Raw genomic sequence first — 14848 nt, 5'->3', positions numbered from 1 at the left:
TGGGCCCCTGCAGCTGAGAAAAAGTGGTTGGATGTGATTTTCATTGCACTGAATACCGCCTGTGGCTTAAAGGGACACAGAGTACAGGGGTTCAGTAGTGACGTAAAGGTTCAGGAATCATTTCAAGTTCCCAGAAGCTCAACAGTCATTCCACAAACTGTCACCTGATTGTGATTTTCTCAATCACATCTTTCTGAGATTGGTAGTGGCAACCAAGCAAGTCATTTTCCTCCAAATGGTGGACAGAGCTAGCAGGACTGTGATTGGCTTTAGTAGTAGCCAAGACAGTCCACCTCCTCCTGGAAACAGGGACCCTCCTCCCCAGAAGAGCTGCACCCAATCTCTTCCCCATCAAAAAAGATGATCGCAGCTACAGCAAAGTTAGAGAACCAAACGAGATTGCCCATCTTTTACAATGTGTGGGGGCACAGTGCTTCCCCCTCAGTGCAGGTGCGGCATGGGGAATTCTGAAATTGGAATACATTAGTGTCTCACTGACACTTCCCTGCTGATGGGGAGGGAGTAGAGTGCTGCTTGTGGCACCAGTGCCGGGGGTTGCCTATCCCTGACCTAAGGAATAAAACAGTGGTAGTCCCTTTTATGTCAAATATTACTGCAAATGTCTAAGAAATGCAAAATTTTTGTAAAAAAATACACAAGTTAATTTTAGGGCACACAAACGCAATATGTTACCCACATTTTTTAGTAAAATATAAAAAGACAAGGTTGTAGCGAGTAAATAGATACCCAACATGTCAAACCTTAAAATTTGTGCGCGCCCGTGAAATGGAGACAAACTTTAGTGCTCTAGGTTTTCCATAGGCAACACTTTAAAAGCCCTCCATAGGTCATCGGTTTAGTGTTACAGGGAAGGTTTGGTATGCTAGAAATATTGCTCTCATATGTAATGTGTGTATCGCAATTGGCATTTTCATGAGTAGGCACCCCCCTATAAGTGACTACATTCATACATGCATATATTGGGGGGGGGGGGGGGTCTCACATTTTTTGGGTGTGGATTTTATGTGTTCGGGTGCAACTTTATTTAAATAGTAAAAATGTAAAACTTTAAAACTGAGCTTATATGCTTAAATACAGTATTTGTAAATCCAACAGAATGTTTAGATGTTAAATTTTAAAAGCAGCAGCAAACCTGTTGACCTTACATGGTTGCTAATGTGACAGAACAAATATGAAAATCATAGGTGTTCCGTCACATTAGCAAGCATGTAAGGTCAGCAGGTTTGCTGATGCTTTTAAAATGTAACATCTAATCAGTACATTGGATTTACAAATACTGTATTTAAGCTCTGTTTTGCGTTGATAATAACAAATCTAAAACTCTGGTGGGTATAACAAGATGTTCGCTTGCCACCTTCTCACTCTATTATTGTGCAGGAGTGTGGGGTGTAGCAAGATGGCGGTGGCGAAACATCACTTCCTGACCAGACAGCAGCCGCGTGTACCAAGATGGCCACCGCTTTGAAGCTGCGGCCTTTCCAAAGCCAGGCGATGTGCCAATCTGAACAGGGTGACCCGTTCAGATCACGGATCGGTGACGCACCCCTACGAGTTTCCGACTGAATTCTTCCACCCGACAGGCAGGACTCTGCTTGTCAGGTTTATACACAATCCCGGTGGCTTCAGCGGGCATTTATGTAAAACCCTCTCGATGTCAGGTCCATATGAAAAGGATTAAAGTGGTTGTAAAGTCAAAAGATTTTTTTTTGTTAATAATAATAATAATAATAATAATAATAATAATAATACACACACACACACACACACACACACACACACACACTTATAGTATCCGGGGGATATTAAAAAAAAAAACAAACAAAAAAAAAAAAACACACACTTACCAATTCTCTGGCACAGAGGTTATTAGTACGTTTAAAGCTCACTTGCTTAAAAGTCAATTTGCCAGTCAAAAGGAAGCCAATCCCTTTACAGACTACTCGGGTTTGCCTGAAAATAAAAATAATACACTATTATAAAACTTCAATAGAGATTTTCAGAATCTCAGTTTAACAATATTTACAACTGTCTTTGGTCATCAAAAACATTTTATACTGGCAAACACTTACTTGGTAATTTTAGGAAAATTAAAAACGCAATTGTAGTTTCATGCCTTTTAATCTCTTTATAGCCCTGCACAAGATCATAAATTCACAGGCATATGCAAATAAGAGAACTCTGATCTGCCACTGCAGCAGACAGCTTGTAGCTCTCAATTAACCGCAAGGGTGCTGATCAAACACTTGTTTATTTAGCTTGTTTAGGCTTCATGTACTCTGCTGCTGGTAAACAGACGTTTAGGTGCAGATGGGCGTTTTTTTTTCAGCTGCCCCTGAACTCTCCTGTGTGTTGTCTTATTAGTACATGTATACAGGGTCCTTTATAGAAATTTCTAGGCAGTTGAGTTTAGAAGCATTTTTTGGAAAGCAAAAAAAAAAAAAATGCATTCAGGATGGTTTTTCAAAAGCATTTGAAACCTGTAACAGCTTGTAAATGCGGTAACTCGCATTTAGTTTAGAGAGAGAGAGAGAAAAAAAAAAAAGGGTGCTTCTAAAAACGCAAATGCGGCTAAACATGGCATGTAAACACACCAAAAAAACGTAAACATTGTTTACAATCTGTCAAGTAAAATTGTTCAGGGGAGGTTGTAAAACGACAGCCCATACAGAGGTACGGGCTGAAAACTGTAGAGCTTGTCTACAGGAGCCTGATATTGTACCCATGAACCACAGATCATGGCTGCATTGCTCTGCAGGCATTGCTGTGCATTTATTATTTTTTTCCCAAAAGGAGAATCTAGCCTTTAAACTGGCCATACATGGACAGATATATCCCTTGCAGGTATCTTTACAGCAAACCAGTTTACATCAGCTATTAAAAACTTGGACGAAAAACAGAAGAAAAAAAAAAAAAAAAAAAAAAAAGAAAAAAAAAACACATGAATTAGGAGTTTTAAAGCGCTATGGAGAGAGATATAATCAATTGATCGGCCAGTAACATAATGGGGTAAAAAAAAAAAAGCCCTTTATAGTACAAAAAGGAGCAATTGCTACTGTAAATATTACCTTCATAGTTCTACAGTAAAAAAAAAAAAAAAATGAACCCCTTACAGTAGGGATTATCTGCTTTTTTTGTACTATAAAGGGCTAATTTTTAGTTTTTTTTTAACCCCATTATGTTCCTAAACATCTTAGACCTGGTTCACATCTATGTGCTTTTTGCAGAAACACACTACAGTTCATTTACATGCATTGGTCTGGGGTTGCATGAGTGCTGCCAGCACTGGGGAGCTACAGTTCAATGAGGGAACCATGAATGCCAACATATACTCTGACATACTGAAGCAGAGCATGAGCCTCTTCCTTTCGGAGACTGGGTCAACATGATAACAACCGCAAACACCAAGATGACCACTGCCTTGTCAAAGAAGCTGAGGATTAAGGTGATGGACTGGCCAAGCATGTCTCCAGACCTAAACCCTATTGAGCATCTGTGGGGCATTCTGAAAACGAAAGGTGGAGGAGTACAAGGACTCTAACATCTACCAGCTCCGTGATGTCGTCATGGAGTGGAAAATGACTCCAGTGGCAACCTGTGAAGCTCTGGTGAACTCCATGCCCAAGAGGGTTAAGGCAGTGCTGGAAAATAATGGTGGCCACACAAATATGACACTTTGGGCCCAATTTGGACATTTTGACTTAGGGGTATACTCACATTTGTTGCCACAGGTTTAGACATTAATGGCTGTGTGTTGTTATTTTGAGGGGACAGCAAATTTACACTGTTATACAAGCTGTACACTCACTACTTTACATTGTAGCAAAGTAATTTCATGAAAAGATACTGTATAATAAAATATTTACAAAAAATGTGAAGGGTCTCACTTTTGTGAGATACTGTATATACACACACAGCGGATAAAATAAGTATTGAACACATCACTGTTTTTCTAGGTAAATATAAAAGGTGCCATTGACATACAATTGTCACCACGTTGGTAACAATCCATACAAAGAAACCAAAACAAATTCAGAAATTAAGTTATGTGTAATAATGTGGCATGACACAGGGAAAAAAGTATTACATACATGAAGAAAGGGAGGTGCAAAAAAAAAAAAAAAAAAAAAAAAAACCCCACACAAGGCATGGAAAGCCAAGACACCAGCTGAAATCTATTAGTACCGTATATACTCGAGTATAAGCCGAGATTTTCAGCCTCTTTTTTGAGGCTGAAAGTGCCCCCCTCGGCTTATACTCGAGTCATCGCTGTCTGCCTGCCCGATCAGCGTGTCGAGCAGACAGACAGCGGACATTCTACCCTTCAAACGCCGCGCCTCCGCCTTCGCCTGTGATAGGCGGAACACTGAGTTTCCCAGCAGCCTGTGTTCCGCCTATCACGGACATCGTCTCATCCTCGTACTACGGACGAGGATGAGACGATGTCCGTGATAGGCGGAACACAGGCTGCTGGGAAATTCAGTGTTCTGCCTATCACAGGCGAAGGCGGAGGCGCGGCTTTTGAATTTTAGAATGGCCGCCGAGGCGCCGACGAAGAGCGGCGATCCTGGCAAGGCACGGGACGGAGGCAAGGCAAGGCACGGCACGGGACGGAGGCAAGGCACGACACGGGACGGAGGCAAGGCACGGCACGGGACGGAGGCAAGGCACGGCACGGGACGGAGGCAAGGAGGCAAGGCACGGCACGGGACGGAGGCAAGGAGGCAAGGCACGGGACGGAGGCTCGGGACACAGGTAGGCTGGACACACACACACACACACACACACACACACACACACACGGACACACACACACAGGGATGGATGGATGGAGACACACACACACAGGGATGGATGGATACACACACACACAGGGATGGATGGATGGATGGAGACACACACACACACACACACAGGGATGGATGGATGGATGGAGACACACACACACAGGGATGGATGGATGGACGGACACACACACAGGGATGGATGGATGGACACACACACACACACAGGGATGGATGGATGGATGGACACACACACACACACAGGGATGGATGGACGGACACACAGGGATGGACGGACACACACAGGGATGGACAGGCATGTCTCACCCTCGGCTTATACACGAGTCAATAAGTTTGCCAGTTTTTTTGGGGGTAAATTGGGGGCCTCGGCTTATATTCGGGTCGGCCTATACTCGAGTATATACGGTAATTAAAAAGCAATCCTTCCCCCTGTCGGTGCAAATGAACATATCACTTGGTTTAGTTTTAACTGATAGCTTATAAAAAGGTGTCTCATTACCAAGGTGTCACACAAGAAACATCTCATGATGGGTAAAAGCAAAGAGTGCTCGCAAGATCTTTGCAACCTTGGGGCACTTTCACACTGATGCACTAGGGCGTCAGCACTTTTCAGCAGATATTTTTATATGAGCTTTTTGGCCTCTAGCGGGGTGCTTTTAACCCTCGCTAGCACAAAAAAGGGTTAAAAGCGCCCGCAAAGCCCCACACCTCGCCTAAAAGCTCCTCAAAGATGCTGCTTGCAGGTCTTTTTTTAGCGTCCTGCCAGCGCACTGCTCCAGTGTGAAAGCCCTCAGGCTTTCACACTGGAGTAACAGGAGAGGCGCTTTACAGGCACTATTTTTAGCGTTATAGCGCCTCAGTGTGAAAGTAGCTTTATTGTTGCAAAACATACTGATGGCATTGGTTACTGACAGATTTCTAAACTTCTGAATGATTCAGTGAGCACGGTTGGGGCCATAATCTGGAAGTGGAAAAAACTAGCCATGACCAGGTTGCTTGTCACAAGATTTGACACAGGAGTGAAAAGAGAGCCAAGGACCACTTGTGGAGAGCTTCAGAAACACTTGGCAATCGTAGGTACAATTGTTTCAATGAAAGCGAAGTAATGCACTCAGCCGCCATGGTCCATATGCACACTCACCACGCAGGACTTCATTGCTCCAGAAAAAGCATGTTGAAGCTCATGTAACGTTTGCTGCACAACATTTTAGACAAGCCTGTGAAATACCGGGAGAATATAGGTCTGGTCAGATGAGACCAAAATGGAACTCTTTGGATGCCAGAATACACCATGTTTGGAGATCAAATAGCACTGCACATGATCCCAAAAACACCATAGCAACAGGGAAGTCTGGAGGCGGAAACATCATGGCGTGGGGCTGTTTTTCAGCATACGGTACAGGCAAACTTCATATTGTTGAAGGAAGGAGGAATGGAAAAACAGGATATTTAACCACCTCGCGCCCGCCCTATAGCCGAATGACGGCCGTAGGGCAGGCGCGTTCGTCCGGGAGGCTGTCCCTGGACGTCCTATTGTTTACTTCAACAATGCGCGCCGCCGTGGGCGCGCATCGCGGAAGTTCTGCGTTCGCAGTGTCCCCCGGGAACAGGCAAAAACAGATCGCTGTAAACGGCCAATCACAGCGGCCGTTTACAGCGTGAGCGGCGTGTCCAATGGGAGATGATCTCATATGTAAACATATGAGATCATCTCTCAGCACCGCTCTCCCGCCTCACACAGAGTGTGAGAGGGAAGAGATGAACGGCTGCAGCGGCAACCGTTCTGCTTCGATCTGTAAAAAAAAAAAAAAAAAAAGTGCCATCCTCCCCCAGCAGCATCCTACCACCAAAAGAAAGCTCTATTTGTGGGAAAAAAGGACAAAAAATTCATTTGGGTACAGTGTTGCATGACTGAGTAATTGTCATTCAAAGTGTGAGAGCACCGAAAGCTGAAAATTGGTCTGGGCAGAATGGTGTTTAAGTGCCCAGTAAGCAAGTGGTTAAAAACCGCTTACCTGTAAAATCCTTTTCTTTTAAGTACATCAGGTGACACAGAGCCATAGTAGATACTATGTGGGTTATAGGCCACCTTCAGGTGACGGACACTGGCACACCCCAAGACAAAAAGTGCACTCCCTATATAACCCCTCCCACTACTGGGAGTACCCCAGTTGTGTAGCCAAGCAATACATGTGTATACCAAAAGAAGGGAGGGACCTTAGTTGTACTTCAAAGAAAAGGATTTTACAGGTAAGCGCTTTTTTTAAAAAATCCTGTTTTCCTACATCAGGGGACACAGAGCCATAGTAGTTACAATGTGGGATGTCCCAAAGCAATGGCAACTGAAGGGAGGGAGACAACAAAAAAGTAGGGCATTAAGAGACTAGAGGACTCATACGGCAGCCTGCAGTACACTACGCCCAAAGGCAATAGCCTCATGACCTTTTACATTGATTTGCTAGAATCTGGTAAATGTATTGACTGAAGACCAAGTTGCGGCCTTGCAGATCTGAGCTATGGAGGCCTGGTGATGCACCGCCCAAGAGGCACTAACAGCCCTGGTGGAGTGCGTTTTAATATGAAAAAGGAGGAATTTTCTTTAAATCATAAGCTTGATCAATCACTTGACAAATCCATTTGTTAATAGTAGATTTTGATGCTGCCTGTCCCCATTTAGGCCCTTCTGGCAGTACAAACAAAACATCCATTTTGTGAATCTGAGCTGTCTCCTTTTAACAGACCTTGACTGCTTCTCTTCCCTAGATCGAGGCTCTGGGAAGAAGGAAGGCAGAACAATATCCTGGTTTAAATGAAAACCTGTGACTACCTTTGGTAGGAATTTGGGATGAGGTCGCAATACAACCTTATCCTTATGAATAATCAAATATGACTCTTTACAAAGACAGAGCCACCAATTCCGATGCCCTTCTGGCAGAGGATATGGCAACCAAAAAGATTATCTTTCTTGTCAAACGAACCAAGGGAATATTCCGTATAGGCTCAATAGGCAGTTTCTGTAAAAGCCAATAAGACTAAATTCAAATCCCAAGGATTCAGGGGTGCCCTGACGGGAGGATTAATCCGAGTTACCCCCTGAATAAGGCTACGAACAAAAGAGTGAGAAGCAAGAGGCCATTGAAAGAATACTAATAAGGCCGAGACCTGGCCCTTGATAGTACTCAAGGCCAATTTCATTTCCAATATCATCTGCAGAAATTCAGGTATCCTACCTATGACATACTTCCTGGGGTGCCAAGCCCTGGATCTACACCAGGAGACATATGCCTTCCAGACTCTATAGTATATAACTCTGGAGGTCGGCTTCCTAGCATTAACCAAAGTAGACACTACTAAAGGAGGCCCATTAGAATGCAGGTTTCAATAGCCAAACCGTTAAATATAGCGTTTGGAAGGCAGGATGGAATACTGGACCTTGTACGAGAAGGTCTGGCCACAACGGCACGGTCCAAGGGTCCCCTACTGCCATCTTTATGATCTCGGCAAACCAAGATCTTCTGGGCCACGCTGGGGGTACCAGAATCATCTCCTTCCCTTCCTGCTTGATCCTGCAAAGATGACGCGGAAGCAGCAGAACTGGAGGAAAGGCATATATCAGAGAAAACTGGTCCTATGCAAAGACCAAGGCGTCTGTTCCGCATGCCAGCAGGTCCCTTGTCCTTGACACAATGTTGTGGACTTTGTTGTTGAATCTGGACGCAAACAGATCCACGTCTGGAACCCATTTTTGACATATCGACAGAAAGATGTTGGGGTGAAGGGACCATTCTCCCAGAAATAATTGTTAGCGACTCAAGAAGTCCACCTACCAATTCTCTGTCCCAGGAATAAAAATTGCCAATAGGCAAGGAATGTTGCTTTCTGACCAAGATAGAAGATGATTCACCTCCTTTTGGGCTGCATGACTTCTTGTGCTCCCTTGGTGATTGATGTAAGCCACAGCCGTGGCATTGCCGGATTGAATCCTGAAAGAACAATTTCATAATCTGAGCATCCAGGCCTCTATGGGCAGACGTACCGCCCACATTTCTAGAATATTGATGAGTAAGGTCCTTTGACTCGGGCCACTTCCCCTGGACAGAAGCCTCTTCCAGGTCTGCTCCCCAACCTAAAAAGGCTGGCATCCATAGTTACCACTTTCCAGGATACTGGTAGAAAGGATTGGGTTGAGAATCCAGCCTAGGAATTCTAGGTAGTTTACGGCTGAGATTAAAATTTGGTGTAGACAGGTGACTGATTGATCTACTAAAAGTAGATAGTCTAGGTAGGCTAGAATGGTTATACCCTGAGCCCTTAACCTGGCTAAAGGAGGCGCAAGGATCTTTGTGTACACTAGTGGTGCGGCGTCTAGATCAAACGGCAGAGCCACAAACTGAAAATGGTGATTTTCTACCTTGAAGAGTAGAAACTTCTGATGAGCGGGAAGTATTGGCACGTGGAGATAGGCGTCTTTGATAACGATTGATGCCAAAAATTCTCCTCCTTGTAGAATGGAGACAATCAATCAGATTGACTCCATGCGAAAGGAACGAACGGATATTCAAGCGCCGGTTCAGATCCTTGAGATCTAGAATGGGTCTTACCTCCTAGTTTGGTTTTGGTACAGTGAAGAGGTTTGAATAAAACCCCGAACCCTGCTCTTCTGTGGGAACCTCCGATAATCACCGTTTGAGACAAGAGATGATCCAGAGCCAAAAAGACTTCCTTTTCCCTGGATCTCTGGGAACGTTTGATTTAAAAAAAATGGGGAGAGGGGAATTCTCGGAACTCTAGTTTGTAACCTAGAGAAATTGAGGAAGCCACCCACCTGTCTTGACAATGTTTCTGCCAGATCTTTGGAAATAATAGAAACCTTCCCTGCCCTCAACCCCAGAGAGCGGGGGCGCCCCTTTATAAGAAGACTTTAGTATTTTGTTTTGCGGGCTTCCTGCCCCAAGTCTTCTTTTGGCCATGGGACTGCCACTGAGGTCTTCCTCTTGAGCTCGACGGTGGAGGCCATCGAGACTGCCTGGAGGCAGAAGCTCCTGGCACTGGAGAAGATGCACGTTTAAAAAAGGAAAAAAAGGAAAAAATAAAAACTTATAAAGCTTCTTTACAGGTAAAATAACTTTTCCCATTAGAAATTCTTTGGATATAGTTATCCAAATAGTTGCCAAACGTTCGCCATGAAATGGGAAACTGGCCAAGAGCCTTTTCCATGCCGCTTCGGCTAACCAATTTTTTTAACCATAGGACTCTGTGCATATGTACCAGTCCTAGCATAAGTCGTGAGGCTTCAATAATAGAATCTTTCATAGCATCCACCATATAAACATAGTGCTTCTGATATGCCGGCCCATTGTTGGGCCTGCTGATCAGGAATAATCTTGCGTATCTCCACAAACTGGTGCTTTATGGACTGAGATGGTCCAATTGCCGCAAGAGCCGGCTGTGCCACTGAGCTTGCAAGTGCAATGTTGTTCTTAAAAAGAAATGCCAACTTTTTATCTGTTGGATCCTTCAAACATTTGCGCATTGTCTACAGGACAAGTGAGGTTTTTATTCAGTATATCGCAGCATCAATTGCTGGAATCCCCCATTTCTTATAGAATTCCGCCTCCATAGGATAAAGTATAGAAAATTTTTTATTTATTTATTTTTTTTGAGGGGAAAAAAAAAAAAAAAAAAAAAAAAAAAAAAGTTTCTGGGTGTTCCCATTCAGAATACATCAGCTATTTTAGCCATGAATGGATAGGAAAGGCATTCACAGATTGGGGAGGCTTTAGGGATCCCAAACCAGAGGTGGGCTCATCCATAGACTGCACTACAGGCAGTAAAAAAGTTGAGCGTACTTAATAAGGGAGTGTACCGACAGTTTCTCTTGTGAGACTGCTCCCTCCATATTAGGATTCTTGGAAGAAGAGACATCCGCATCTTCCTGATCCTTAGAGAGAACTTCATGATCCCCTGCCCTTTGCTCCTCAGTATAAGGGTCCTGAGCAATGGATAGGGATCTGCTATGCTTGGATCCACTATGGCAAGCGAACAAAGCATCAATCTTCTGTTCCAAAAGGTAAAATGGTAGAAGAAAAAACCTCCTGTGTAATAAATATAGGGGCTGAAGTGTCCAGTGCTGCTGCAACACCAGTCCACCCCGATGGCTCACTCTGACCGGCCGCATCACTGTCAGAGGATGACATTCTCTTGGACATAGATTTAGATTGTTTTACGACAAACTATCCTCTAGAACCCTTTAAGGTGTTCCTGGTCCCCCTTCCAATCATTGCCAGATGCACAAAGCAGACAGGCACTACCAGAAGGAATGCATACACTGCTAGGGCTATAGTCCAGCAAAATTGCAAGCTGCCGGGCAGCCGCTGATCACGCTCTTTCCCCCCCCCCCCAAAAAAACTAAATTTGAGTGCCTTTAACCCACTAGGGGGAGAAAACCAGCATAGGGGAACGATAGGCGGGGAGGCAACACCCCCACCTTAAGCTTACTGGAGGATCTGTTGCTCGGCTGGAGGAGAAAGTATTTTGGCTCCTGACACAGCGCTGCAGCATGAGGCGGTGAGTGCTCAATACAGCCCCCAGTGGTGACACATGGGCATGACAACATTATGTTTAACCGATTTGTGCCCGCCCTATAGCCGAAAGACGGCTACAGAGTGGACGCTAACTGCCGGGAGGCCGTCCCTGGACAGCCTCCTGTTTACTTCCGCAATGCGCGCTCCCGCGAGCGCGCATCGTGGAAGTTCTGTGCTGGCCGTGTCCCTCGGACACAGCCAGTCACAGATCGCTGAAAATGGCCAATCACAGCGGCCGTTTACAGCACGATCGGTCTATCCAATGAGAGATGATCTCATATGTAAACATATGAGATCATCTCTCAGCGCCGCTCTCCCTCCTCACACAGACAGCGTGTGAGAAGGGACAGATGAACGGCTGCAGCGGCCGCAAGTTTTTTTTTTTAAAGTGCCATCCGCCCCAGTGCCATCTGCCCCCAGTGCCACCTATTAGTGGCATCTGTCATCAGTGCCACTTATCAGTGCCACGTGCCATCTGTTGCCAGTGTCAACAATGCCACTTATCGGTGCCACGTATCAGTGCCATCTGTGCCACGTATCAGTGCCATCTGTGCCACGTATCAGTGCCATCTGTCATCGGTGCCACGTATCAGTGCCACGTGTCATTATCCTGGTGCTCCAGGGCCTTCAAAAGTGTAATAGGTAGTCAACAAGTTAGATGTGTAATTTCTGCTCCTAGAACACATGATGGCGCTCCCTACATGTTGGGCCTCTCTATGTGGCCAGGCTGTGAAAAAGTCTCACACATGTGGTATTGTAATACTCAGGAGGAGTAGCAGAATGTTTTGGGGGGTGTTATTTGTGGTACACATGCCATGTGAGAGAAATAATCTATTACAATGACAATTTTGTGGAAAAAAATTTGTGGAAAAATTTGGTGTGAACCTGGGCGTACGGCACTGCCCTGAAGGAGGCCATCATGAGCCCCAGGACTTGCATGCAGAAGTGTATCGATGACCACCACCTGCGCTTCTTTAAAGCGGTAGTAAACCCGCAAATTATTATTTTTTTTTTTAAACCTGCAAAGCAAAAGGCATAATTTTTTATTTTATTTTTTTAAATGCACCGCATACTAGCTCATTATGAAATACTTACCTTAGAACGAGGCCCCGACATCTGGCCCGATCCACGCCGAGGGAGCTGTCATGCTCCCTCTGCGTTTCTTCCGGGTATCGCGGCTCCGGCGCTGTGAGTGGCCGGAGCCGCGATATCGTCACTCCCACGCATGCGCGTGGGAGATTTCATTCCGGCCGGCCACTGCCGGATTTTCAGGCCGAGAATCCCCTTGTGCGCAACCGTACAGGTTTAGGAGATATTTTTTATACCTACAGGTAAGCCTTATTATAGGCTTTCCTGTAGGTAAAAGTTAAAAATTTGAGTATACAACCACTTTAACAGTTTTACCACAACTATGCGTCTGCAGCTTGTCTGGAGGGAGAAAAACTCTTACTTCCATGGAGTGCAGCAGTAAGCCTAGGTACTCCAAACACTGAGTCGGTATGAGCACCGACTTTTTTAGGTTCAACAGCCACCCAAATTCCTGCAGGGTCTGCACGGTGATCACCATATTCTCCTTTAATTCTGAGGTGGAAGATGGTCTCAGGAAGAGACTGTCTAGGTAACCTACGATCACGATCCTGCGTTGTCGCAGCAACGCCAGAACTGGAGCCAATACCTTGGTAAAGACTCGGGGGGCTGATGCCAAGCCAAAGGGAAGAGCCACAAACTGGTAGTTGGAGTAGAACCCCTGGAAACGTTCGACTCCAGAACAGGTACTATTACCCCGCAACTGAGTAGGTCCCTTACTGCCCCCATTAGGGCCTCTCGGCGAGCCCCGAGTAAGGGTATACTGGGAGGGGGAAGAATCTGTTTGGTGGCCAAGAGAGGAACTTTATCTTGTAGCCAGAGAAAATCAGTTTGCAGACCCATTGGTCGGACAGCCGAGGACCACCCGGATGCAAACTCCCGAAGACGACCCCCCACCCGTGAGACGGGCGGGGGCAAACCTTCATGTGGTAGAGCTCTTGCTCGCAGGCTTGCGGTTCCAGGAACCCCTTTGTCCTTCGGAGGTCGCCCTGTCGAGCTGGGGATGTTTAGCCAAAGCCCAGAGGGACGAAAAAGCAGTTTGTGAGCCTTTCTGGCCTGTGGGAGTAAGGTACTCTTGCCACTGGTGGCATTCTTAATGATGTCTTCTAACAAGGCTCCAAAGAGCCTTTCACCAAGAAAGGGTAAATCCATCAGGGAAGATGCCTGGTCAGGCGACCAGCATTTTAGCCAAATCAGGCGCCTCTGCACCACTGTGCTCCAACTAGCGTTTTGTTGCGCCTGGTCCCAGACGGAGACTCATCCTCACTGTACGATCGGTCCTGGTCAGCATCATCTGAAACAGAGCAGGGGCCACCAGCCTCAATGGGGCCCGAGTTAACATCAGAGGTGGCGTAACAACCCGATGGTCTGAAGTAAAGGAGCCGTGTCAGTCAGTGAACCCAAGAGAAAATGTGCCTTTAAGCGCTATCGGCGGAAGTGACGTTTTGACCACCCTGCTATGGTATGGAGACAGATGGGAGCCATCTTAGCCTCACTTGTCTGCATACCCAGGCACAAACAGGACTCAATCACCTCTGCCGATGCCAACGGCTCCGGTAGGCGGCGGAGGGTGCGGGAGACCCTCTCCCGCCGCCAGCTGCAATCTCGCAGTGAATTCGCCGCAAAGACCAACATTATCGTAAATCCGACCGGCTCCTGAAAAGATGGACATCTCGGTTGTGGCAGCAGCTGCTGTCGTTACCGAGATATCCATCTTCAAAGTGCTGACGTATATATGTACAGGAGGCGGTTGGTAAGTGGTTAAAGGAGACATTCATAAGAAAATTTAAAACTATTTCCTAGAAAAAACTCCACTTACCTTTCCCGTCGCAATATTTTCTATGGTAAATCAACCGACTCAATCTGCACCCTTCACGGTGGGTTCTGTTAAACCTTCAGGAGCAGGTGGTCCTTGAGGAAACCCACAATCCTTGACCTGCAACAGCGCCCTACCAGTAAACATTTTTATGGCCTTACTACCAAAAAGTACTGGATCCTGGGGCCCAGCTCTCTAAAAGAGAAGCACTCACAGGAAAAACCTTGTTTCTATGGATACGAGGCCCAGGTATCATTCAATCTGGCCAAAAAAGGACACCTTGAATGGATCCGGTCAGCATGGCTAGCCCCAGCAAGGATTGCTCTAGTGGAGCTCAGCACAATGGTGAAAAAAAAAACTGAGGTACTCCCAGTAGGGAGAGGGGTTATATAGGGAGTGCACTTTTTGTCTTAGAGCGTGCCAGTGTCCATCACCTGAAGGTAGCCTATAACCCACATAGTAACTACCATGGCTCTGTGTCCCCTGATGTATGAAAATAAAAATGAACCAAGACATTCTTGATAAAAAAAAAAAAAAAT

The 14848-nt window shown here is 45.7% G+C and overlaps 1 protein-coding gene across 1 annotated transcript in view; it reads right to left on the bottom strand.

Moving 5' to 3' along the window:
* IVNS1ABP (influenza virus NS1A binding protein) overlaps positions 1 to 14848 on the bottom strand; it is a 166454-nt gene that overhangs the window by 113628 nt on the left and 37978 nt on the right. The window contains exon 2 of the mRNA XM_077452669.1: positions 1866 to 1971. The gene's annotated coding sequence lies outside the window, so the exon portion shown is untranslated. The remainder of the gene's footprint in view (positions 1 to 1865; positions 1972 to 14848) is intronic.

The sequence above is a fragment of the Lithobates pipiens genome, unplaced genomic scaffold, assembly GCF_037356315.1.
Source record: "Lithobates pipiens isolate NorthernLeopardFrog02 unplaced genomic scaffold, aLitPip1_a1.2 Scaffold_23, whole genome shotgun sequence".
Lineage (NCBI taxonomy): Eukaryota > Metazoa > Chordata > Amphibia > Anura > Ranidae > Lithobates > Lithobates pipiens.
Note: the sequence above shows the minus strand (reverse complement) of the source record. Positions and strands in the feature narration are given on the sequence as shown.